This window comes from Bacillus rossius, chromosome 3 (genome assembly GCF_032445375.1).
Source record: "Bacillus rossius redtenbacheri isolate Brsri chromosome 3, Brsri_v3, whole genome shotgun sequence".
NCBI classification, from domain to species: domain Eukaryota; kingdom Metazoa; phylum Arthropoda; class Insecta; order Phasmatodea; family Bacillidae; genus Bacillus; species Bacillus rossius.
The window spans coordinates 40,793,820-40,820,854 of record NC_086332.1 but is presented as its reverse complement, the minus strand read 5'-3'; the positions used below and the strand labels follow the sequence as shown (position 1 = coordinate 40,820,854).

Here is a 27,035-nt window from a genome sequence, read left to right as displayed (position 1 = left end):
ATTTTGCGCTATAGGTCAACCGAAACAAATCTTCTCTGGATGATAAGCTCGTATGTTATACACTTTATTTTTACGTAAGGGATATTAACAACATATGTTTTAGTAATTATTAATAATGACTATAAGAAGTGATCTCTCAAACATGTTTGAATAATTTGCTAACCTAAATACATGAAATATCCATGAAAAAATCTATAAAAATAATATACGTGAATAAAATGCAAATAGATAACACCCCACCCATACATTTAGTCCATTGAAATGTAACATTTTTTAGGCCTTACCTTGCGTTTTTTAGAGGACGCAATTTTATTTTTTTTATGTGTAGGGGGGGTCAGTGTAAAGCTAAAACCAAGTTTGTGGGGTCGCCACCCTTGTCCCACGGCCGCCATCTTGAAAATAGGGGTTGAAATGGTTTTTACGATATATCTCTTAAACTATTTATTTGATAAAAAAAATTGTTAACATTTTTTGTTGCAAATTAAATTCTCTACAACTTTGGTCCAGTAACCTTTTTGTCGTAGAACTATAAATAAAAAAGTTATAAGCGAAAATCTTCAGAAATTCGAGAAAAAAAATTATATTTTTCGATATAACTTTTTTTTATCATTTTACGAAAAAATGATATCTGACCATTTTTGTAGATCGTTTTTTGAGGAACAACGTTTATTCGCATCATTTTTTCATTAAGTCAGTAGCTAAGGTTTTACAGCGCTCCGAATTGAGTACTATTTTTCAGTACTCTTAACTATACCTATATTATACGTGTGTACTAATAATATGTCATCAGTTATTGTTTTTTTATTTTGTTATTATAACTTTTTTAATTACAAATTTTGCAATATTATTAATCATTAATTATTGACTCTTTTTCACTCCATAACAGGATTTAACAATTATTGATTTTTAAAATAATTTTAAATCTGATGGCCGTTACCGAGAATACTGTTCAGGTAGAAAATACCCAAGTGACCAAGAATATAACTACAAAATACGTCAAATATGTATAAGAACACTGCGGGCTCTCTGCAAGCATTGTGTTTGGCGGTTACTCAGACGACCCTGATGTCGCAGGAACAAAGTCTTGGGAACGTTTGCGCCGCACGAAAAAACACCAGTCGACAGAAGTAAAATTTGACGAGAACACCATACCGACATTATCACAAGAGAAATTTCTTGGTAATGAGAAGAACAAATCTAACTTTATTATACTTCTTAAAACTGTATTCTCGGAAATGGGTTTCACTGTTGACCAAGCAGAATCAGACGCAGACGCTCTTATCGTTCGCACTGCTCTTGCTGCATCTCCATTATTTAATACCGTTACTATTGTAGCTGAAGATATTGACATACTGATATTGCTCACAGCACTTGGCAGAGAACAAGCAAATGTATTTTTTTAAAACCATCAAAAGGACGAACAGCAGAACAATTATATTGTGCGTCAGGTTTTATGTACGGAAATTTCATTGCGGATAACTTGCTGTTTCTTCATGCTTTTTCCGGATGTGACACAACTTCAGCTCCTTACAATATCGGTAAAATGAAATTTGTGAAAAACCTGGAAAAACATTTAGAGTTTGCAAGTGGAACGGCTTTGTTTCTCAACAAGAGAGTTGAACCTGTTTTGCTCACTGTAATTGGTGAACGTTTCTTTATCTCTTTATACGGTGGTAATAAAGATGATAATTCTCTTGACAGGCTAAGATACAAACAATTCGCCAAGGCAGTGACAAAAAGTACATTTAACTTATCTTCACTTCCTCCAACACAAGACACAGCTCGCTTTCATACTTTCCGAGTCTACCATCAGGTCCAGTCGTGGCTTGGTAATTATAATGATCCTGAAGACTGAGGCTGGAAAAAATGTGGAAAATTATTGATGCCAGTGCAGAACTCTAAACCTCCAGCACCCCCTGAGCTTCTAAAATTGATCTTTTGCAAATGCAAAGGAAACTGTGGAGCGATGTGTGGATGTCGAAAAGCAGGGCTGAAATGTTCTGCAGTGTGCTTCCATTGTTCTGGAGAGACTTGCAGCAACTTAATGGAACTCTCAGAATTAATAAATGAAAATGACTTTGATGATGAACCGCCGACATTAACACCCCTTCCTTCTCCAGTTCACCCACTGGTATTTAATTCAGAAAGCCGATCATATGCTGAGCCGCAGCCTGGTCCATCGAAACGACTGAGGACGGAGTAGTTCTAATTTAGAAAATCACCGTGGATTATGCCTATTGGGGATACCACGTAAAAAAAAAAACGCGCCTCTAGACACTACCTCGTGGGTGGTGGGGAAAAGAGTCAATAATTAATGATTAATAATATTGCAAACTTTGTAATTAAAAAAGTTATAATAACAAAATAAAAAAATAATAACTGATGACATATTATTAGTACACACGTATAATATAGGTATAGTTAAGAGTACTGAAAAATAGTACTCAATTCGGAGCGCTGTAAAACCTTAGCTATTGACTTAATGAAAAAATGATGCGAATAAAAGTTGTTCCTCAAACAAAAATCTACAAAAATGGTCAGATATCATTTTTTCGTAAAATGATAAAAAAAAAGTAATATCGAAAAATATAAATTTTTTTCTCGAATTTCTGAAGATTTTCGCTTATAACTTTTTTTATTTATAGTTCTACGACAAAAAGGTTACTGGACCAAAGTTGTAGAGAATTTAATTTGCAACAAAAAATGTTAACAATTTTTTTTATCAAATAAATAGTTTAAGAGATATATCGTAAAAACCATTTCAACCCCTATTTTCAAGATGGCGGCCGTGGGAAAAGGGTGGCGACCCGACAAACTTTGTTTTAGCTTTACATTGACCCCCCCCCCCCTTTACACATCAAAAAAATAAAATTGCGTCCTCTAAAAAACGCAACCCCAAATGTAACTTTTCAATGGACTAATTACCATTTTCCAAAAGTGTTTATTCTAATTTCAGATCTTGAAGCAAAATCTTTAGCTAATTCATGTAAACTAAGTTCATCCAAACGACTTTTGTGAACGTGACACACAGTCACTGAGTTGAGACGGGTTTGAGTCATGGTACTTCTTAACCATGTCTTCACACGCCTCAGAGCTCCCATACAACAAACGTGAAAACAGAATAAAATTTCACAAATTATGTATTTCTGTTGCCGCTATAACAAGAAATACTAAAACAGAATAAAATAAATATTTAAGTGGGGATCCCATACAACAGACGTGATTTTTTTTGCCGTTTTTATAGATAATGGTACGGAACCCTTCGTGCGCGAGTTCGACTCGCACTTTGTCAGGTTTTTTTTTTATGCCACATCACATAATTACTGAGATTCAAATGCTGTTCGTGAAATTCTTTGTTCACAGTTTTTGATGCGCCCTAAAAACCCAAAGCGCCAAAGCTAATAAACGGATCATCGTCAAATGAACGATCGAATCATATTAATACCCTTAAAGACTATTTTATTTAGTAAAGGCATCAACCAGGTAAAAAAGAAAAAAACATAATGACACAAATGAAAAATCTCGGAGATAGAACTATGAAATTTATCCTACAGCTAATTGAACCACATAAATTTCTCGGCTTATATTTAGTATAATCAGTATTTTGGCAGTGAATTATTTAGTTAAAATATGCCGCTTGATTAAAGAGACGCGTTTTCTTCCTTATTAACTTAAATACGGATGTGTAACGTTTAAATACTTCTTTCTCACTCTTACTTCTGTTTACTCGTGCAGTGTTGCAGTTATCAAATAACAAATGTTATAAAGTGATTATCGGCCATGAATTGTGAAAATTATCGTTTGATAATAAATGGGGAGTGATTTTAAATTCCATATTGACGAGGAAAAAAATTATTCCCTGTATATTCACATGTAACTTACAGAGCAGCTAGCCTTACAGAATGGAGATGAGCTAAAAAATTCCAGAAAATTGTATATAAGTTTCAGTTCGTAAATAAACTAAATTCTGCTATAATTACTGTTTAAGTATTAAGTTGTTTATTTACTGGAAAAAATAACGTTACATAATCACTTATATAAAATATATTACCTAAATAATAGTCACTACTTATAAAACAATCAAGCTTACCAGGTGAGAATCAGATTCTGTTTTCCGTTTCTTCCGCGTCACGAACTTATCCATGTTGATGTTTGCCAAGAAAGCAGAAGACTGGCGCACAGCGAGCAAAACCACTTTAAAAACAGACTACCTGAAACCTTTAATACTGTCGTTTCAGAGGACAAGGTAGTGTGGGTAACAATGGGGAGGAAATGCTAATCTACGCCCATGCCTGTCGGTATAATTCCTCTAAAGGAATGATCTGATAGTTCCAGTCTGGTAGAGAGCTAGAAGCCTATTCTAGAACCTGCTATAGCGAGTATCGTAATCAACAACGATTAGTCTCTTTGGAAGTGCGGCAACGTTGCTTTTAGTGTTTTCGCCACTGTTAGAATGCCAATCACAGTGAGTAAAACAGCGTTTCTCGTGTGTGTTATCTTTTTCCATCTATTTATCGATGTAATTACTGTAACTGTATACCACACAAATAACTAATTTCTCGGTTATTCATGTCTGTTTATGTTTGCTAGACGTGGAACAAATATGTATAAACACATTAGTAATAATTAAAAAATTTGTTTTAAAGTAACGCATTTAGACACAGAAAATTCCATTAATTTCTTTGAAATAAATTATTTTTTATATCAGGGACAATTATATCCTGTAATATTTTGTAATTATTTCTTGTGGAAAGTACTACTATTACAGAAATATTACGACAATGTTTACAGATTAGCGTGTTTCAGTATTCTTAACTCTGTGTTCACTTAAAGACGCCTTTTTTTAGTCTGCAGTTGTGCTTATTTGGCTCCAACTCCGAACAATTTTTTCATATTAGACGTGAAAATAAATTTTTTGTTTTGTTTGTTGGTTTAAAAAAATTGTGTATGTATGTGATCAATGATTTTTAGGTAATTGTTCCATATCGTGTGTCCAGTTTATAACATAAGTTCATAATTCCTAATTTCAAAATCAAATACAATTTTGTTAATGCTACAGCTTCGCATCATATACACAGTCAAATCCTTTCTTTTTTCAAATATTTTATTTTAAAACAAGGAACTACCAATTTTTATAATTTTTAAAATTCATTACAAAACATCCCCCAGACCCCTCTTACACGTGGGATATTTCACACCTACATACCCACCTCACACGTGGGGGCACCACATCCCCTAAACCCCTCTTACACGTGGGGATATTCTACACCCCAGACCCCCAGTACGCCTCGCCACCTCAGTTAAAAAGCTGAAATCACGCCTGTGCCAGAGGAGACATGCGCGCAGGTGCTCTCAGAAACCTCGAATGCGCAGAATGCGCAGATAAACAAAAAAAAAATTGTTTTCACGCGGAATTGTGTTTTGTACATCTGTGTTTGCTTTAAATTAGTATCTTATCGACAGAAACTTTGATTGAAGAAGTATGGAAATATCCACGTTTATGGAATACATATATAGATGTCTATAGAAACCAGGATATGCGGAATAACGCCTGGGATTGATTTCAAGGGAGGTTCACTAAGTCTGCGTGTTAAAAAAATATTTATTGTTGTGAATTCCCATTATTCTTAATTTCCCTTTTATTCCGTTGACTATTAATGGTTAAAGAATTATATCGTGTTTAAATGTTTACTGACGTCAAGCAAATAGTCAATTGTTATTCTAATAAAACGCTTTTCCTGTAAGATATCTATATTCCCCCCCCCCCCCCCCCATTTTATTCTTGATGAGAAATAAAATTTTATCACATTGACTTGTATTTTATTTAAATAACACATACATTTGGCTTCGTCCTTACGCATCTGCTTCATCAAATTATGGAATTCGCCTAATTATTTTCTTTTTAAATTGACTTCATGGACCCCCTTTTCTTTATACGTTTTCATACTGCTTGAGCCAGCTGAATATTGTAAATGTCGGAATAATCACTCGAATCTCAAGGTATTCGTCTCTCCGACATCGCGAACTAGACTATCCTGTCCAGCCACCTGGCGCAGCGAACACAGCGATCATCGTGAACATAGCGTAGCTTTCTGTATGGAATTCATGCGTGCAGAGTACAGACAGTTCCAAAGTGCTGCCAAACAGAACCCAGTGATAAAGGCTCAACCAAACTGCTAAGGCGCCTTCAGAACACACCGGGAAGCTAATCTCACAAGCTTAATTAATTTAACGAAGATTTCTAAAGCACGGTGGAAAACCATGATTGTGGAAACGTGAAGTTACCAAAGCTAACACACTCACATGCGAGCTATTGCGGCAGTTAACACGCCCTGGGCGGATTCAACAACAGCTAGGCATGTTGCCAGGTCGAGTTCACAAGGAGGAGGTTTCAGGCGTGGAGCCATCTGCGCAGCCGCGGGGGCAGTGGGTAACTAGGCAACCAACAAGGAGGGGTGTAAACAATAAGGACGGGGAAAAGAGGAGGAAGTTAGTCTCCCGGCCAGGCGAGACTCGCCGAGGTCTGGCGGGATTTTCGAAAGTAGTCCAGGGACCTCGTCACCACCTCAGTCTTGGTGTAATAGTTAGAATGCACAATGCTGTAATTTCATTTAGTTTTATTGTTTGCATTGAGGTGTACAATTATTAAAGCTTTACGGGTAAATACTTCATGTAGTTTATTACATGTCCTTATGACATTTTTGATTATAAAAAATTGAAGTCAAATATCTAATGCAAATTATGATTTAAAGTTCATTTAAAAACGCTGGATCTTCCTTTTCTTTTGATTTTTTCTTCTCAAATTCATGAAACAAAATTTTTGTGGTAATACATACACCTTCAAATAAAGATTATATTAGTATATAATATTTCATTCCTGTACTAATCATACTAATATACATTAATCCAGCTCTATGCTGTAAAAAAATAAATTAAAATAATTTTCAAGTGAATGTTTAATCAAGTAATAATAGTAATAATAATAAACAGTTTAACTAGTCAGCTACAAACACGTTACAGCATGCCTTTATTAACAAATGTGTTTAATTCGCGCGCGCAGCCATTAGACGGTCTGATCGAAACCGTTTTGTGGCACGTGTGGCGTCTGATCACGTATGCACTATTTTTACATGACTGTCAGACAAAATGTTGTGTCGTGTCGTGCCTCATTCTGTGTGTGCCCGGCCTTAAAGTCCCAATCAACAAAAAACATCAATGAATGTGCTTCTTATCGCGATCCGTTGTAAGAGAATTCACAACTCACAATCTAATCAACAGGGTGTATTTGAAGTTAGCAAACATTTTAACATGTTTATATGTGTAAACATCTTAGTTCTTAGCATACGGCATTCGGCAGGATTAATTTCGTGAAAATGGAACGGAAGTCGATGAACGGAAATGTTACACATAAGATAACGGACCTACGTGTATCAATATAAACACGTTTGTAGTCACTTTCGTAAACATTAGGGGACATACCAAACGTTTTTGGTGTGCCAAATGAAACTTTATGACAGTGAAACTACTCTGGAATATATTTGGTAAACTAAAATTGTCATATTATAAAGTACTCACAAGTTTTAAAATACCTAAGAAAACTGGTATTACAATGATTATATACATATATATATACAGAGAGAGAGAGAGAGAGAGAGAGAGACAGAGCTGGGTAACCCCAAGGGGCGTGGTTCAGATCTCGTCACTAGAACATTGTTTTTTTTTTTTACTTTTTATAATATTTTATTACATTAATATTATATAATAATGTGGAATAACCTCAATAGTTTTAAGTTTTGTTTTTAGGAAGTGATAACATACTGATTTCAGTCTTTTTAAGCAAAAACAATTATACAAACATATAATTAGTGTTGTAATATGTTTTTCTATGTTACATAACATAGAAGTATAACTTTTAACGTGTGTTAAAACTTCATAGTAATAACTGTTGAGTTAATATAAACAAGATGGGCATTATTATAAAGTATTCTAAGTTAAATTTTGTGTTCGATTTTCGTATTATAATTTGATTTGCAACATGAACAACATGAAACACATGAGTTTACACGTTACCCAGGTTAGATGTTTACTCATCACTGGCGAGTACCGAAAGACTCGTTCACATTTTTTTATCCAGTTATTAATAATCTTATGTTGAAACCGTTTTCCGCTTTATTTTATATCTTGCCGAATTAGTTGAATTGTTTATTTGGGAGAGGTACACGAAGTATTTTTAGAAAATCATTCAGCAATATAATTAAAAATGTTAATGTTCGTTCGCTATAAATCTTAAATCTCCTAAGTTCTTCACCGACTGCTTTGCAGTTTTGACACAACGTTGCATTCGAATACGTGCGTGTTTTACATACCTATGTCACATCTGTGGCAGGTAAAAAGATAGGTAAAAATATAGATGATTAAAAATATATATAAATTATAGTTTGTGTGTTAGTCTTCTGTTTTGTAAAGATAAAGATATAAATAGGAATATACAGACAGCGATAGATGGAGGGAGGCATAGAAAGATAGAGAGGAAGAATATATTGATATATCAAGAGATATAGAGATATAGAACGAGGGATATATATTTAGAGAGATATATATGTGGAGATATAGATAGAAAGGTAGATAAACAGAGAGATATAGAATGATATGGAGGTATATGGAGAGAAATATTGTGATTTTATAGAGGGACATATATAAAGAGATTGGGAGAAAAATATAGAGATACGTATATTATTTGTACATGTGTACCTATTTGAAATAAAGATACAAAATTTGAATGAGGCATAGCAACGCATGTCGGGTATTAGCTAGTATTTTAATAGATTTATAGGTGGAAGATTTCTTCCTACCAGATCTGTCGAGAGTTTTACGCACTTGTTTCCGACGGCTGACGAACTGGAGAGCTGAGAACACCAGACGGGTCCTTCTTCGCTTTACATCTCTCTCTGCATGAGTTGTGGAGCTCGTGTTGTTCGGACAGCGCAGGGGATAACTCAGCTGTCCCGGCCGCCGGCGCCGGCGACGCGGAGATAAACAACGAGCTGTCACTAGCTGTCCCTTCTCTCCATCTCACTCCCGAGACAGACATCTTCAGCGCGCCCCAGGCTCCGGTAATTAAGTCTTCAGTTTCTTCCGAAATTGAGAGCGAGGGCTCGAGTAATGAACAAACTTGGAGTAAAACTTGTTCGCGCTTCGACTCGGAACAGCGCCCTGTTCGGGGCGGCGATATCTCTGCTTATTAGCAGACTCCCAACTTCCCAGATATGGCGCCCGGCCATTGTGAGTGAGGTGCGAGGCGTGAACACTTTCAATGAAACAGCTTCTTGAGAAAACGAAACAAATAAATATAGCATTTCAAACAAAGTTGTTCCCCGCCTACAACTGACTCGATATCACATAAATAAAGTGTAACTACTTTTATAAAGTTAAAAATCCATGGCTATTTTCAGCGTCAATGTCTGTACACTTTTCGTGAAATTTCTGAAAATTTATGTAATTACAATACAGAAATTATCATAAAATGATACACTTTTTTCAGATAGATGTTATTCTTATGAGATTACTTTTTTTTTGTTCATTAAAATTGTTAAGCTATAATGGGTAATTTCTCCAAATATAAACAACTTATTGCATGCTATTGTACCCCAGAGGTGCAACAACATACGTAGTTTCTGTTAGAGAACGAGTAAAGTACTACGCATAAATTTTCTTTATTTTGAAAATATATATTATCCACAAACATAAACGATTTGTATGTTCTCTTATTCATTCGACTTGAGTTTCTGTACAGCCACGTTCATTTAAATCTGTTCAGCTGTGAACATATAAATATAAAGTAATAATTACATTGAATGCTAAACTTTTTACACTTATTAAACAGGCCTGATTCATTATATTCCTTATTTAAAAATATTTTGGAGCACATCGAAGCACAAGCAAACTCTTAATATAAATATTTATCAAAATAGTATCTACTGTTGCCTCAAATCATTATAATATCATATGCATCAAAATATGTCGATGACAACATCACCAATATTAAAACTTTACTACATAACTAATTACCTGTAAGCATAATTAAAACATCTATTAAATATTTACTTTTTCCAACGGCCTCGTCGACTACATTGATAATTTATTATTTCGAACTTCTATCAGTTGTGGCACTGCCAGATATATTGGCGTACGTCCCTCGAGAAACGGCGCGTGTTAATAAAATTGAATTCGCATTGTTCAGCCGTTGTCTCAGCTGGTGACCCGCGCCGGGGATGCCCGACTCATGAGGCTATTCGGCGAGCGGAGTCGCTCGCTCGCCTTCGGCACTCGCTCGGAGACGACCTGGTCGCTTCGGGTTCGCTCGCTGCCAGCGTGCACAACGAGCAGCTCCCACTCACCACCAGGGGCTCTTGCGTCCCTGGTCAAATATTCCGGATACAAATAAAATTCCAAGTGGACCACTAGTCCAAGTGCCCAACCCCTGCATGATAGACTCTTTTCTACTCTGTCCAAAGCTTCATCCAGACCATCCTCTGTCTCCTGTAAATTCCTACACGTAATGCATGCCAATTTGCATCCCGCATGAATGTGCCCAGGGTTTTCCCTGTGTCTATATGCAGGTTTTACCTGGGCCCAACCTATATCTAGTTATAGTCTAGATTTAAGAGTGAGGGGAGTTAGTCATGGCGCCAATCGTTGCCATGGCTGGCCAATCCCCTCCTAGCACATGATGCATGCGACCCTCTCCCTGCATGGCTAATCCCAGCATGACTAGGCGTATAGGCTTTGGCCTGAGACGCACCTAAGTCTCTTCCTAACCCGGATCCTTCCAAAATATACTTAGTTTTAGTTAGGGTAGAAAAAAAATGGAGCAGCTCCCAGGTTCTCTGGCGCTGACTCGTCCGCCGTGCCTCTGGACTCGCCCCTCAACTGTGTTCAACTGAAACAAACAATTCACCAGTACCACAAACTTGCGGTACGTGCAGCAGTGAATATTGTTCCATGGTCAACACCTCCGTCAACCCCGCGTATGTCTCTGCCCAGTCTCGGGACCCTCGGAACAACCAGTTTAGCCGCCTGCCCTTCTACCTGCCGAGATACGTGTATATAATTGCCATTTACTTCAAAGTGTCTTGTACACCAGGACGCTGTCTTGACCAGACGTTATTTGTTCCTACAGACACTAGGAACATCAGTCCTCGTTATTCTTTCGAGTTAGTTTATGTAGTCCGAACTCAAAATTACCTCAGTTTATTAATGACCGAGTTCCATTGTTTACCCTTGCGGCATACTGTATGTTCCGTACCAATCATACCCTTAATTAAGTTGCGTTTCTCGTTATCTCTTCCTCCGTGGCGTCCAGTGTTCCAAACTCTGCAGACGTCCAAAACGAAGTCCGTCTTTCATATGTTAAATTGAGGTCCAGGAGACCGCATGGCGGTACTCCTTCGAGCAGAGTAACGTTATTGTAACCACGGCTCGGCGGCGGTTGGGGCAGTGTGAACAGAGCTTATCTTTGACGACGGTGCAGCATTAGCACCAGTGGGCTGCCAGCATGCCGACTCCAGTTGACTTCGGCCAACGAGCTGTACTTATTGCTATAACTAAATCTTATAGAACAATTTCAACAGATGCACTCCTAGTTATAGCCGGACTCATACCCATTGACCTAGTTATATATGAACGTGGGCAAGTATCCCAGTTAAATAGGGATAGGAAGATCTCTGTGGCAGAGAAGAAGGAACTTCGGCGGAATGTTATATCAAGATGGCAGGAAACTTGGGATTCCTCAACAACAGGAAGACATACATACAATATTATACCTGACATTAACGCAAGACTTAAATGTCGGTGGATCACACCGGACTATTATGTATCGCAATTCCTCAGTGGCCACGGAAATTTTAAAGCAAAACTCTATTCACTCGGATTAGTACAGTCACCTCTTTGTCAGATTTGTGAAGTAGAAGATACAGTACTGCATGTTTTAAATCAATGTAAGAAGACAGAAGATATCAGAGAAAAATATACTCAAGAATTACTGACACTAGGATATGACTTTCAAGATCTTCGAAGTCTTATCCATAATAAGAATTCTTTTGAAATTTGGAGAAACCTAGTAACATAAATGGGGAAACGGTTAGAAGAATTTGACCGGTGGTATGCATCTGTGGAAACGGACAGCGATGAAGATTGACTGTAAGAAAATTTTAGAAGAATTTCTGTCCAGTTGATTTATGTGATAAACATTATGAAGATAAACTCTAAATATAGATGAAGAAAATTTAGTTCTGGATATGGAATATATTTAAGGTTTTTGAAGAAAGAAGGAAAATTTGTTCACTTTCATGATGTGATAAATATAATAGTCTAAAACCCCTTTTTAGGTGAAGAAAATATTTATTATAATTTTTGGTGATGGCATATATTCAGAAGATTCTGAAGAAAGAAGAAAACTTTTGTTTAATATTATTTATTTTGTTTACTTTAACATTTATTTGGATAGAGGAAATTAATCTTACATGAAGATATATAATATGCATATAACATTAACTATGGGGACAAGTCAATATAATCTCTCACTAACCCCGATAAGCCTTTTGAAAATAAGTTAATATAAAGATTATATGATTTGAAGATAAAACTATTACTAGATTGATAAATCTCCTATTATACCCAAACAGGGATTACATATAGGAACGAAGCAATAGAAATATGCCTTTATTATTTATTGGAGAAATCTGACTTCGGCAGACTTCGGTAGACTCCCCTGTTGCCTTGCTGGGGACCCGTATTCATACCACCAGCAAAGAAACGATCTTTTATTATTGCACTTGACCACGTGCCGATGACGTCATGCAGGCAGCCAACTTCTGAAACGTGTAGCTTGTCCGCACGGTGCTGGCCCGCCACCAGGCGGCTACAAGCGTCCCAAATCCTCGTCACGTCCGGAAAAGTCACGGCGGAAAGTTACGGACGTAAAAAACGTCGTATTTGTTAGTTTATTTTCAGGAATATATAAAATATAAATATCTACTTATTACCGTATGCTGTTAGACGAAACGTAAGTAGCAAGTTTAGAGTACCATTAATAGCCTTGTGCTGTAGGAAGGAGATTTTTAGTAGTCGTGTTCGTAAAGTGATGTTTACAGAGAACTCGTTTCCAACGCGTGCTGGGCCACGAGTTCACCATCTCTGCGCTAAGCTTGATTACGGCAGGTAACGGAACAACGTTGCCGCGAGTCCTCGCGTCGTCGCGTTGTTGCAGGGACCCGGCTAGCAACGCGGGCACGAGCGAGTTTCGGAAGGCGGTCGCCGATGTAATTGCCCCCGAGGGGGAAGGGGGGGGTTATTAGCGATCGGCCGCGCGCGAGAGCCGCGGAGACACTTCCTCGGCGCGGCGCACGAACTCAGGCCCCTCCAACTCGAATAGGGCAACGAATTCCTTACCGAATAATTCCGAGGATTCGGTCTAACATGCTGCAAACGTTGTAATATAAAAAAAAATGACCATTATTCTAATAAAAATGTACTACAGAAAGTAAGCTAATGGTGTAATATTAATTAAAACGTGTACAACTTGTTTAATTGTTGTATTTTAATATAATTTAATAAGTAATTTTATCATGATGGTGGCAGCGATGACAAATCAAATTTTATTTATTTAGTGTGTTTAGCAGTTGGCACAATTGGGGTCCGTACTTCGGGTATGTTCGGCAAACAAATGAGCTAGATAAGCTTCGCTCTTAAAAAATTGCGGTTACAACTCTTATCCTTTATATACTCTTTGCACGAACTGGCCGCGAGAGCGATACTCCAGACCCGCCGTCTGTGGCGAGAGGGGCGGTCGTCCTCCCCCGTGGCGAGGGGCTCGGCGCGGGGCGAAGCAATCAGCCATTGTGGGCGGGATCTGGAGGCCGATCAGCGCTAACGATGTCTTCGCGAGAGCGCACCTGGGTGACGGCGTGGAAGCCGCACTCCTAGACAATTCCCCGTTCCAATGAGCTCTTCAGGCCTTGTAATTGTCTGCGCAACCGAGTTACGATCTCATACACGTTCGTAATTTTAATTTGAAAAGCTTCACCTTGCTTAAAACAACTTATCTGTTAATACTGCATTGCAATTTTTCTTTTGTGAATGGAACATAAATACCTATTCATGTAAAATTACAGATATTTACAAATCTGTACATTTACATGAAAACAACTGTATCACTACAAAATAGTGGGTTCGGATTCTTACCCGGACTTTAATTTTTTTTAATGTTGTCCCGGTACTTCCAATAGTTAAAATTATTTGAAAACTGTTCTCTGAATAGCTTTCCAATATTAACTGTACATATAAATAAGCATGACAAAACAAATTATTTAATGTTCTATTATCTTTCCCATGATTTAAAAAAAATACGCTTGAATGAAACATCAATTAAAATATAAAATAATATACCAATTTTCGTAACGTATTCATCTCATAGCCACATGTTGTACAAAGTTATAATATCTTCATTTCTTGGCACCTGGTTTCCAAGGTAATCTTTTGTTAAAGTTCAGAAAAATATGTTATATGTGCATAAGGCTGAAGAAGTGAGGGATTGTACCAACCCCCAACCATCTTCTTCAAAAACATACGCTGACACTCATTCTGTGGTGAATCATCCTTCTCTGTATGTCACTATAACCTAGTTTAAACTTAACAGTATGAGATTATTAATTTCAAACTCAAAATAATAATGGTTAAGTATTTTACAAAAATCTAACATTTTATAAGCTATACGGAAGTATACCGTAGACTTTTTTTTAGTTTTGACGTAGGCATAAAATGGTTAAACCTCCATATTGATATTAGTTTTGAATACCACAGTGCTCCTGTAGACAGTTAAATGATTTTTATTATTGTTATTACTGATGCTAAAACGAAAGGAGGTTGATAGTCGCCAGAGTGAAATTTAAATAATTTTCACTCACTATTCGCAGAACAAGTGAGTATTTGAGTTCCAAAATAACCCCCTCCCCCCTAAATGTCGTAATGGTTCAATCCCTACTCATAGTTGCAGCCCTGGAATTCCGAAAAATTAGCGGATTCAAGCTAAACATGACAATATGGAATATTTGACCATGTTGGGCACTGCATTGGCCGATTTATTCCATTGTTTCCAATGAGTACTGTACATGCTTGAGTGGTTCTACTTCTCACCGATGGAGCGGATTGGCAGAGAACAGACACTGGGCTTTAACTCGAGAGAAAATGACTTAGAATCCTGTTACGGACATTCTGAATTTCCTGAAATCACCCCATGCAAATGTAAGAATGGTTTCTTGCTTTACGCAACGGCAGATACCTTCCCAAAATTACTTGTACTGAGGTGTTGAGTATGTTTCCAATTCTCATAACCTTGTGGACGACCAGACCTTAATAAGCTTATATAATATTATATTTTTCACCCAGTTTATCATTGGCTATGAATCGTCGAGGTAGTGCCAAAATAGATATGACCAAGTCATAGAAGCATGAAAAAATCGCATAAATGTTCAACCAAACACTGCGAAAAAAATGACTCGCTGAAACCATCGGGTACATAAATATTTTTTTTGTTATCATCATTTAGTTAAAGTGCTGGCCAGCACCTCGACAGCCTAACAATGCGTAGAGCAGGGAGTGGGGAAGGAAGCAGGGGAGATGTATCACCTTGAGGGGACAGGGAGTGGGGGAGGTGTATCGCCTTGAGGGGGCAGGAAGTTAGGGAGATGTATCACCTTGAGGGGGGCAGGGAGTGGAGGAGATGTATCACCTTGAGGGGGGCAGGAAGTAGGGGAGATGTATCACCTTGAGGGTGCAGGGAGTGGGGGAGGTGTATCGCCTTGAGGGGGCAGGAAGTAGGGGAGATGTATCACCTTGAGGGGGCAGGAAGTAGGGGAGATGTATCACCTTGAGGGGGCAGGGAGTGGGGGAGGTGTATCGCCTTGAGGGGGCAGGAAGTAGGGGAGATGTATCACCTTGAGGGTGCAGGAAGGGGGGGGGGGATGTATTACCTTCAGGGAGTTGCAAAACCACTCCCAGTGCAGGTGACTACAATCAAACCCACGACCTACGAAATACCTTACAATAGCCTTAACGAAGGCAAATTTTCTATAATTAGTTTAAACCTATTTGATACAAGATGGCGTTGTTCTGTTTCTAACTCTGAATTTTTGAATTTTCTGCCTGGAATGTTCAGAGTTCTCTGCAGAGGATGTCTTGAGTTTTATACCAGAGAGTTTCTTTAGTTTCTATCTGTTTTTTTTTTTTTTTCAGAAATCTCCACGCGAGAGTTTCGAATTTTTTTACCTGAAAGTTTCAAAGGTTTTTACCTGAAAGTTTTAAAGGTTTCTACCTGAAAGTTTTAAAGGTTTCTACCTGAACGCTTCTTAAGTTTCTACCCGAGAGGTTCATAAATATCTGCCTGAGAGGTTCGAAGGTTTCTGAGAGGTTCAAAGGTTTCTACCTGTAAGCTTCTTAACTTTCTACCCAAGAGGTTCACAAATATCTCTGAGAGGTTCGAAGGTTTACTAAGAGGTTCAGAGGTTTCTACCTAAAAGCTTCAGAATTTTCTACCCGAGTGGTTCATCCCGAATGCTTCGGCAGTTTCTACCCGAGAGGTACGGGAGGTTTCCGCGGTGTTTCGCGCGGGAGCAACGGTGAAGCTCCCACAAGGAAGAACTGGTCGCTCTATAGCTCTCTTTCCCCCCACCCATCCCAACGCTACCTCCACCAATCCCCGCCGCTCTGCCGTAGACGCGACCGCAAGCAACAGCTGCGTCGGAGGTTTCCAATAATTCGCGGCGTGGTCGATACCTCCCCTCCTCGCCGCCACGACGCCCGCCCTCCTCCCTGGACGCCTGCCTGTAGCGGTCCGTCGGCGCGCCAGTGCGCGGCTCGTAGGGAGGGCTCGGAGGCACGTCACACCTGGGGAACCTCAGTTGGCTCGCAGACTAGGGAAGAACCAAAATAACACGATTGCAGAAGAATACCGTAAAACGGCGTGAATAGAAACAGCGGGGTGAATAGAAACATGCTGCTCAAGAAATCTTCATGAATAAAATCATTAATTTTTTTAAAATGTATTTAGCAAGTTATTCCCCAACATTATTAAGTGTAATTTTTATTGAAGAATTGGGTTTTTTGATTCTCTGAACGGACTGTTTCTATTCACCCCGCTGTTTACATTCACCCAGTTTTACGGTAACCATTATCTTAGTTCTTCACTAATGTATTTATAGGAAACAGAATTTCTAGTTTATAATATTACATATATAACGGTTATTGCACTGTAGCAAAATCTAAGAAGAAACTACGATTAGATGTAATTAAAGCTGTCCCACATAAAATTTAAGTTGCAAGGAAATATAAGTAAATTAATGAAAAAAATATATTTAATAAAGTCAATATAAACTCCTGACATATTCTAAATTGTTGTTATACTTATCAGAGAAAGGATGGGTAAACAACTACTTAAGAATCAACAGAAGAGGTACGGGTGATGGATGTTTTTTTTTGGACACCAAAACATGGGTTAGGCGACAAAATAACGAATTGCTTTATGCCAATAGTATACCAGTTTTCATGAAGAGGAGGGGTATATACCGTTTTTGTTTTGTTTCGTGAGGACCACAGCTGCCCCGGTATGCCTCGAGGCACCAACGGCCGCTCAAGACTAAATGCCTACTCTCGAGCAGAACAACCAATGAACACGTGACTAAGGCTCGAGTAAACAGCGCCGTCAAGTCTAGCCAGCAGGTCATCGAACCCATGACGTCTCCCAGCCCAGCAAGCGGGGATGGAGCCTGGCGGTGATTGGCGGGGCGAGTGCAACTGGAACTCTGCCCAATTAGCTCTCTCCGCCGGCCGATGTCTCCATCTCGCCGCGCTGCCGATCCCCCGTCGTCCTGCCTCGTCCAAAAAAAAAATGGTTGTCTGTAAAGTCGGTTTACGGACGATAGTTTAACGTGACAACGTCATAACAAAACATTGATGAAATTCTTGCATACTTTATGAATAAAATTGAATCATTTTTATTTTAATAATAAAAGAATTAATACTTGAAATTATACTAGTAATCAGATTTTTAAAATGCAAGAATAATTAACCTTTATTGCCGAAATTGTTGTTGTAATAAGCAATGAAAACAACATTAACTTTTCACTTCACTTTATAAACAGTTGAGTGGAAGAGAGATAGATGCGGCGCAAGCGTACAATGAGCGTAACGGGACACAGCGTAACGGAACAATGTGCGTAACGGGACACTTTTTCGTGCGTGCAGCCGGCTTTCGTCGATTTATTAGACGTTGTCACGTCAAAAATTGTGAGAGAGTCTTTCAGTGCGTGCCAGAGATGTGTAACATCTCACCTCGGTAACGAGCAAATTCGTGTGTTCTCATGTTGAAAATACCTACACTTACAATGCAAAAACTCGGGCACGAAATTTAACGTAGAATTCTTTAAAATAAAGGCGACCATAATAAATACACGCAAATTGTGTTTTCAACTACATTTCTGCACGCGAATCATACGTAGTTTCCGCACCCGCCGCTAGAGTTCGCTGCCGTAGCAGCTACGTCGACTGGTTGAATCATTTTATTATCAGATCAAAATTTAAAACTATATAACTAAACGGCTCCATGAAAGCGTAAAAACGACTTGAGAAGAATACTAAAGCCGGGCTTGGGACCTGATTTTCGACAATGAATTTTATTACAATACTGTCCATCTTGTTGAGCTACCTCGGGTACTAGCCTGCTGAGCTAGTAGAGGATGGATAGTAGGCCTCAGCTGGATCACGAGCAACTGGGTGACCGAGGGGTCCCAGGGATGTGAGAGGTATGGTTCCGTGTCGTAGCTACTCAGATCCCACAGAGGGGGCTGGCTCTGTAGGTGGTCTGGGGGTTTACGGCGGCGCAGGGGGCGGGTCGGTGGGGCCGAAGTTGGGATGGGTCTCAACCTCTCGACCTAGCCGGGCGCTCTCCAGTAACATGCCGCGATTGGAAATGGCGAATCTATTTCCCGGTTCTTGGAACCCACGTTAGGCACTGGTAACAGTGTCTGGTATGTAAAAGATCCACCTTTCTCCTAACCAGGTCAACACCCTAGCGGGTTCAGATGCCTGGGGGAGTATTGATGAATTTATGAGGTGTGAACCTAAGTTACATGTTCATCTTGTTAAAAATTCACTAAACAGCTGATGCTACAAAGTTTCACTTTGTTTTTTTGTGAACTTTGGTTCGTGCCATCCGCCACAGATGGCAGCACCGTGGTTGTTTCACATCTCCGTTGCTCGACTCTCTGCCGCAGAGAGCTGAGATGCTGCACTTAAAAAAAAGAATCATCTCGATAACGTCTCCGGTGACCCTCCCACGGCGTGACGCTCCTCGTTACGTCTGGAGTCGTGTGACGCTCCAGAGTGTCGCTTTCGCGACGTCTTCGCGAGGGGGAAAATTCTGAAGGAGCATCTCGTGCCGGAGTATACATTACAGCACGAGCTAAGGACTCCCCCCTTTTCATCTATAGCCTGTCCCATGCTAAGATTGCAGTAGCCTGCCGAGTGGATGTCGAACACTGTTGCCAGGTTGTTAAAATCACTAGTTTTATTTTGTATACTATCGTTAATCATAATAGGTTTTAATATATACTTTTATAGACACTATTTATTGGTTTTTATGACACCATAAAATAGTGTCTATTGACAGTACCTATTATTACAACTGTAGCCATTCTGACAGAAAAAAAAATAAATGCTAAACACCAATTATTATTTCACAGGAGAAACTATTTTTAGCAGTCACTATTAATAACATGGCAATCCATGAAAAATGCGTAGTTCTGAAAAGAGCCAAACTTCTTAAAATTAAATGATACAAACAAATTTTAACAAAAACAGTTGAAACCAAGATGGCGTCTTTCAATTATATTTACTAAGAATTAAAAAAAAAATGGAAATTATCAGATGATATTCTCTATGAAATACATCTGGAAAATTTATCTCCACAATTCTCATTCCAAATTTTACCTAACAAAATACGAGTACAATTTTTCCGATACATTAAACAAACTTTAATTTCATTTCAAAGTTGTGTGTGAAATGTTTGCGATCTATGGCGTGCATCTGGCCACAGAGCACACCGAAACAAGGACAGCGCTAATGGCAAGAGTCGTGCATTGGAAAGAGAAAGTAAATGCCCTTTCACTGCATGCACAATGCAATATAAGGATGAGATAGGCTATATATAGGCCATTTGGAGTGCACAGTTCTTGAGCATTTGGTGAATCGTTTGCTGCGAATTAAAGAGCCAATTCGTTGAAAACAATGAGTTATCCTTACTGATGATTTAATCTACTATCTGACATTTGTGTTATCTGACAACAGAGAGGTGTAGCATACTACGCGGATAATGATATGGTGAAGGATTAGGACGTGGATTGCTGGGAGGATAAGTCAATACAGTCGTCAAGACGGATTCCGAGAAAACTTGCAAATCCGAAATCATGCTATGCCGGGGGAGGATTCGAACCCGGGACCTCCTAAGTGGGAGGTAATCTTGCTTCATTGCCCTCTGGCGCGGCTGGTAAGCAAACTGAGACACTTGCCGAAAATTGACACTGATATTAAAAACCATGTTTGTTTTTTTTGCCTGTGATTTTAATTATTTCAGGACTCCTTCGTTCACTTCGTAGCCGCCGCTAAAAAATTCCTTGAGGGGTAAAACTGTCTTAGTCCGGATTGAGCCGGATGGCAATGGTTGTATTAAGGGAAGCAGCGAATGCCTACCTGCGTCGTCTTCAGTTCAGAAGCAAGGAAGCCATTAGGTGGCACCGACAGGCGCTCCCGAAGGCAATCTGAACTCGACCCGACAACGATAGAAACAGTAGCTTGCATGCGCGTGTAAGCTTAGAGCGAGTTTTTTTTTTTGACAAATTAAAGGATTTTTGTAACACCGGACGCAATCAGACAAACAGCTCATACCACATGTTTCTGAGCCATGTTGGGGACGTGTTGAACACAAAGTTCAGCCCACCGCACATAGAGCACATAGAGCACAGAGTCCATGGCGAACGCAAGTGGAAGCTCTAATGGCCAGTTGCGCCATTCTGATTTTCGCTCCGCGATCCAATGGTTTTAGCCCAAGAATGATCCAAGGATCATTCCTCTAAACGTTGCACCGCGCCTTGAAATATTGTTCATATTTCCAATCTTCGACAACAGGCAGCAGCAGTGTCGAAGAAATGTTAAGTACATTTCTATTGGTGGGCTGGAACGATGTGAAGTCGCTACAATCGATTGTGACTCGGCGGTCAAATTGTTGATGTAGTCACAAGATAGCAGCACACAAAGGCTGTATCCGAATACATAGGGATGCGTCCTTAGCACACACATCCCTACATCCCTTAGCAAATGCAGCCACAATGTAGAGGACGCATTTCTAATGGATGGATAGTATCCGAATACTTTTACTGCTAGCACCACCTGTTGACTGCCAGTCGTACTAATGTTTACGCAGCCATTTTGTGTAGGGATATCTACGAATATTCAGCAAAACGTAAATAATAAATACCTACCAATTAAAAAATAATGTAACGTGTATGTTATACATGTAGCGATTCAATTAAAATACATTTTATAAATTGTAAACTTTAAAAATACTTATGAGTTTTGAATTATCCTTTAAGTTTAAATTCGTATTTTTATTATATTTATTAACGTCTTAATTTGTCTCTGTTTAAGTTATCACTTTCGCTTATAATGTTTTAAACAAATCTTATGCTGAAAATCTGAAGTAATTTTATACACAAACAAAATAAAACCCGATTCCGAAGCTAATGGATGTAGGGACGCGTTAGTGGATGCGAGTGTCGCATCCCTAGAAATTTCGAATTAGTGGATGCGTGAAGGGATGCATCGGCATCCCTTGTGAGAATTCGGATTCAACACAAAGATGGCCGCGTCCACTACGATGCATTTTTAGTGGATCCCTTAGCTAAGGGATCCATTAGGCCAGTATTCGGATACAGCCATAGTCACGGCCTCATCTTTTGAATTTTAATAACGACTGAAAACACATACTGTTATTTAAAAGTTAATACAAAACGAAGCAGTAAGAAATATTCTTTTTAATATGCAAAGTAATAAGATGAAATAAAATGTTAAAAAATTAAACTAAAATAACAAGCATTCAAAAATTTAAAATAAAGGTACTTCTGACTTGATGTAAGCTTTTGGACATACGCCATTGCTAAGCTCATGTATGTCTGTAGAAGAAAATTACAAAAAAAAAAACACAAATGACAAAAACACAAATTAAGCAAAAAATTGCTGTTGTCAGGATTTAACACCACACAATACTCCACAACAGGAATATGGTCAACAAACAAATAAAAACAAAAGGTACTTCTCGTGAGAAAAAGGCTGTAACACTAGAGTAAGTAGAATTTTTGATAGTTGCAAATTGTTGTAAATTTGAGTAAATTAACGTGCATAAAATCCGTGAAAATGCCGGCCGTATCTGCTGGTGCAGTGTCGATCCGCGGTCATTTCCATTAACTGATCCGAGTCGTTTCTCATTTGAAGTACCCAGTGATATTCGCTCAGCGTTCGCAACACAATGTTGCAACAGGAAAAGCGGTTGAACGATGATCAAACCGCGGTTGAACGATTTCAAACCAGCTAAGGTACTCGAGATCACGCATGAATTTTAATGATATAACTGACCATAAGCCGTGCGATTGTGGTATTACTATAGAAAAAACAAAGAATATTGGCCAGAAAACTTTGAGGTACTTTTTGACGCTAATTTTAAACAAACACTGGACGTTAATAGACACGTAGTCTTTATGTGATGCCGGTTTGCACGGGTATTTCTGTAAGCATGTCTTTCATACAAACTTGATATAAGTGTTTCATGTATTTAACCGCATTAATTTATATATTTACTTATTACTTGTTTTAACGCAATCCTCAAAACATTGAATTAACAAAAAGGTTATTAAAACAATTAAATAAAAATCCATATGCACGGGCTGGCTACTTCTACTCCTGCACAGGAGCTCCTTGTGCTAGTTATGGCAACGGATATGCTATGACTGGATGTAACATGTGTGCACGAACATTTACACAACTCATATATTACTATCTCTGCATGCCACTTAACTTAATTGTATGCCGATAATAATGTTAATATCTGAGTAGTGACTATGTTACTGGGAGTTCAGATAGACGTAATAAACCAAATATGTTTAAGATTGATAAGCAAGATATTTTATAGCTTATTGATAGGCAAATGATACAATTAGTTATGCACTTTGCATATCTTGATACAAACAAGTACCTACACAAACACAGTAATAATTGTTGTTTTGGCAACACACTTAAACATTTATTACAGTATTCAATAAATAGGATTGTATGTCAATAAAAGGACGGTATCTAGGCTGTAAAAACCCGAATCTTGCTAATTAACAGGATTTTACACTGGGCACGTTCAATTTCAACCATCTTTAATTATATTTTATACTCACAACATTCTAGTGCAAAACTCAGTGTCAGATTACTGCACAACACAATTAAATACATAAATGCTTTAAATTCGATCTTTGTTTGTCTGTCCGGCTAGTAAGTTCATCGTAGAACATAAGGTCTTAATCGTCAAGACCTCTGAGGTGCGAGAGTTTGATGATTTACTGATTGTCAGTTTAAAGTAAAAATATATTTCACTCAGTATAAAACAATTTAGTTAAAACTGTTAGGTTCCAAAATATGTTCAGTTTGTTTAAGTTTCCTTAACTGTTATTGACTTACGCCCCTGGCGTCACTTTGTTCTAGGCCACTTCATATACCGGATAATGTATGGACTATGATAGGGACGTACTGCGGGCTTTTACTTATTAGATTTCACACCTAGTGATAGTTCCGTGATGTGTTGCCATAGTTGTCTAAGCTAAATAGACTTAGTACATTTCCCTATGCATCAATAAACTGATGGATGCTTAAATATTATAGATAACAACACTGATAATTATGCTGTTTCTTCACTCACATCTTGTAGATATGGCGGCTAGATATAGAAGAACGTTCCATTCTTAAAACGTTTAAAGGTTCCTCGAGATTTTAAATCAGCGTGCTGATTGGTGCGCTGCTCCGCTGACATCGCGTCGCCAGACGCAGCAAGACACGCTATTTAAACACAAACATTAAAAACAATTTATCAGTAAATGTTTTCAAAATAAAAGGAGTTGAGAATGTTTTTGCCTCTTATAAAACGTAAAACGTAGAACAGTCCGAATCTCCTTAGAGGGGTCTGATCAAACGTGTTAGAACGGCGGATCTGGAGCTATAGAAACTGTGGGTCCATATAGTCACCTTACTTCTTAACAGTATTGTTTGGCGCATTGTATTACGCACTTGCACCCGATGAGGATCTGTGCACTCTTGCTGTACCTTTCTGGAAATAAAAAAAGTTTTTGAAACAGAAACCTTACTTTTTAACACATTAAGTTTCTTTATAATAATATAAATTTTAATAAAAGTATCAAAACTTAAGTAAACAAACAGTTTCAACGATATATATCAGTCCGTTTTGGCACAAAAATAATAAATTTTCAGTTTTCTTTTTTCACACAAAATTATTACTGGAATTTCTATGTGTAATACGTTGGAGTTCTAAAGTTCTACCGTTAACTGAGATTTTACTGTGACAGTCAATGTACTTTAAAAATGCAAATCATAAAGAAAAAATTACTCGTAAATAATGACATAATGATTATACAGTACAAGATCCTGGCTACGGCACTGGGTGAAGGACACTAGTAACAATTTCTTCCCCGGGTGAAGGAGAGCAGGCGGCAGTGGCGCGCTCCCGTGTAGCTTCTGTGGGGAACACCACATAACTTATAAAGTCACAACTTAGAACTGTCATAACTTAGAAAACTTGGAAAAACCCACGTAACTTAGAAACACACAACTTAGAAACATCATAACTTAGAACCACACAACTTAGAAACGTCATAACGTAGAAAGTCACTACTTAGAACTATCACAACTTAGAAACACACAACTTATAACTATCATAACTTAGAAACACGCAACTCAGAACCACACAACTTAGAAACGTCATAACGTAGAAAGTCACAACTTAGAACTATCACAACTTAGAAACACACAACTTATAACTGTCATAACTTAGAAACACGTAACTTAGAAACACGCAATGCAGAACCACACAACTTAGAAACGTCATAACGTAGAAAGTCACTAATTAGAACTTAGAAACACACAACTTATAACTGTCATAACTTAGAAACACGTAACTTAGAAACACGCAACGCAGAACCACACAACTTAGAAACGTCATAACGTAGAAAGTCACAACTTAGAACTTAGAAACACACAACTTAGAACTGTCATAACTTAGAAACACGTAACTTAGAAACACGCAACGCAGAACCACACAACTTATAAACGTCAATACGTAGAAAGTAATAACTTAGAACTATCGCAACTTAAAAACACACAACTTAGAACTGTCATAACTTAGAAAAACGTAACTTAGAAACACTCAACGCAGAACCACACAACTTAGAAACGTCGTAATGTAGAAAGTCATAACTAAGAACTGTCATACCTTAGAAAATTCTAAGTTATGTGTTTCTAAGTTGTGTGTTTCTAAGTTGTGTGTTTCTAAGTTATGACAGCACCCCGCTTCTGTGCGGTCAGCGGGCCACGTGACCTGCGCTGGACAAACAATACACCCCTTCCCCTCCCCTGCCGCGAGGCTGCACAAAGCCACCCTCCCAGCCCGCCCGGCCCACGCGCGCCGAACAATTGGAACAACGAGTGTTGTTGCAGGAGGAAGATATCACAGTCCCGGCCCAATATTAACAACGCGGTCGTGATTCACATAGAGATGCGTTCGGTGTTCGGATTAGTTTCAGTCCACCGAACTCGATGCAACGTACACCAGATATTAGCATTCGACTCTTGTGTGGTCAAGCTGGACTCCCCTGATACCGCTAGTACCTTTGAGAACATTGTATTCTTGTCCAGTGCTGTACCGCAGGAGGTGCAATACTAGACGATAGTTTTCATTAAAGAGCGAGAAAAGTGCTATACGTAAATTTAGTTCTATTTTAAAACTAAATTTGAGACAAACTTAAGCGTGTTATCTGGTTCACACACTTGGTATCGTAGCACAGTTGTACTCATGAACGACTGGCGTTCTGCGAACACAAAATAATACCTAATTACACACCTGCAAATATAAGATTTAACAAAAATTCTTATTTAAAAAGCCTTTGCTTCAAATATTTCTTGTACATGGCGTTTTCTGACAACGTAATTAAAGTATTTGCTTTAAATATTACTATTTTAAGACATTTTCTGAAAACTAGATTAAGGCTGTACAATATTATATTACAGATAACCTGAACTTAAACTAAGACTGAACTTTACTAAATACATGGGCTGTCATAAATTTATACACAGCAAACTAGTTAGTGACAGAGCGAACCATATTTACAATTCTTACAATATTACTTCATCACAAACACTTTATAAAATTTAAATCTCCAGTTTATTTCTCGCGACCAGAGACATTTTTTTAAAAGTTCAGATGTCTGTAAAATTGTAATCTCAAATTTATAACATGATTTCTAAGAAAACGATTAACTGTTAATATACTATGTACATTTTCCTTGGTATGTCCTAGCTTATACTCGCCCGCAATAGTTCGTTTAAATTGAAAGACACTCGCCTTCTATTTCGGCGTCACAGTTGAGGTACCCCGGCCAGCGAGTGGAGCACTCGCTGTCCGTCTGTACTCGTTCCGCAGCACCCGGTGCCCGCCCCCAGACTCTCTAGCCGCACCTCGGCTGCAGACTCGCTCGGCGACCTTGGGGACGGCGAGTAGACCTCGCAGCTGCACAGTCTTCAGCCGCCGGCCAGAAGTCCCGGCGCCGGGCTCACGATACTCTCTCAGGCCTGTTCCACAATGACAAGGAAACGGAACAGATGGA

At 38.6% G+C, this 27,035-nt stretch overlaps 1 protein-coding gene across 1 annotated transcript in view; it reads left to right on the top strand.

Moving 5' to 3' along the window:
- The window catches only part of LOC134531275 (ras-related protein Rap-2a-like), a 72,671-nt gene that overhangs the window by 15,802 nt on the left and 29,834 nt on the right, over nt 1-27,035 (top strand). The window lies entirely within an intron of this gene.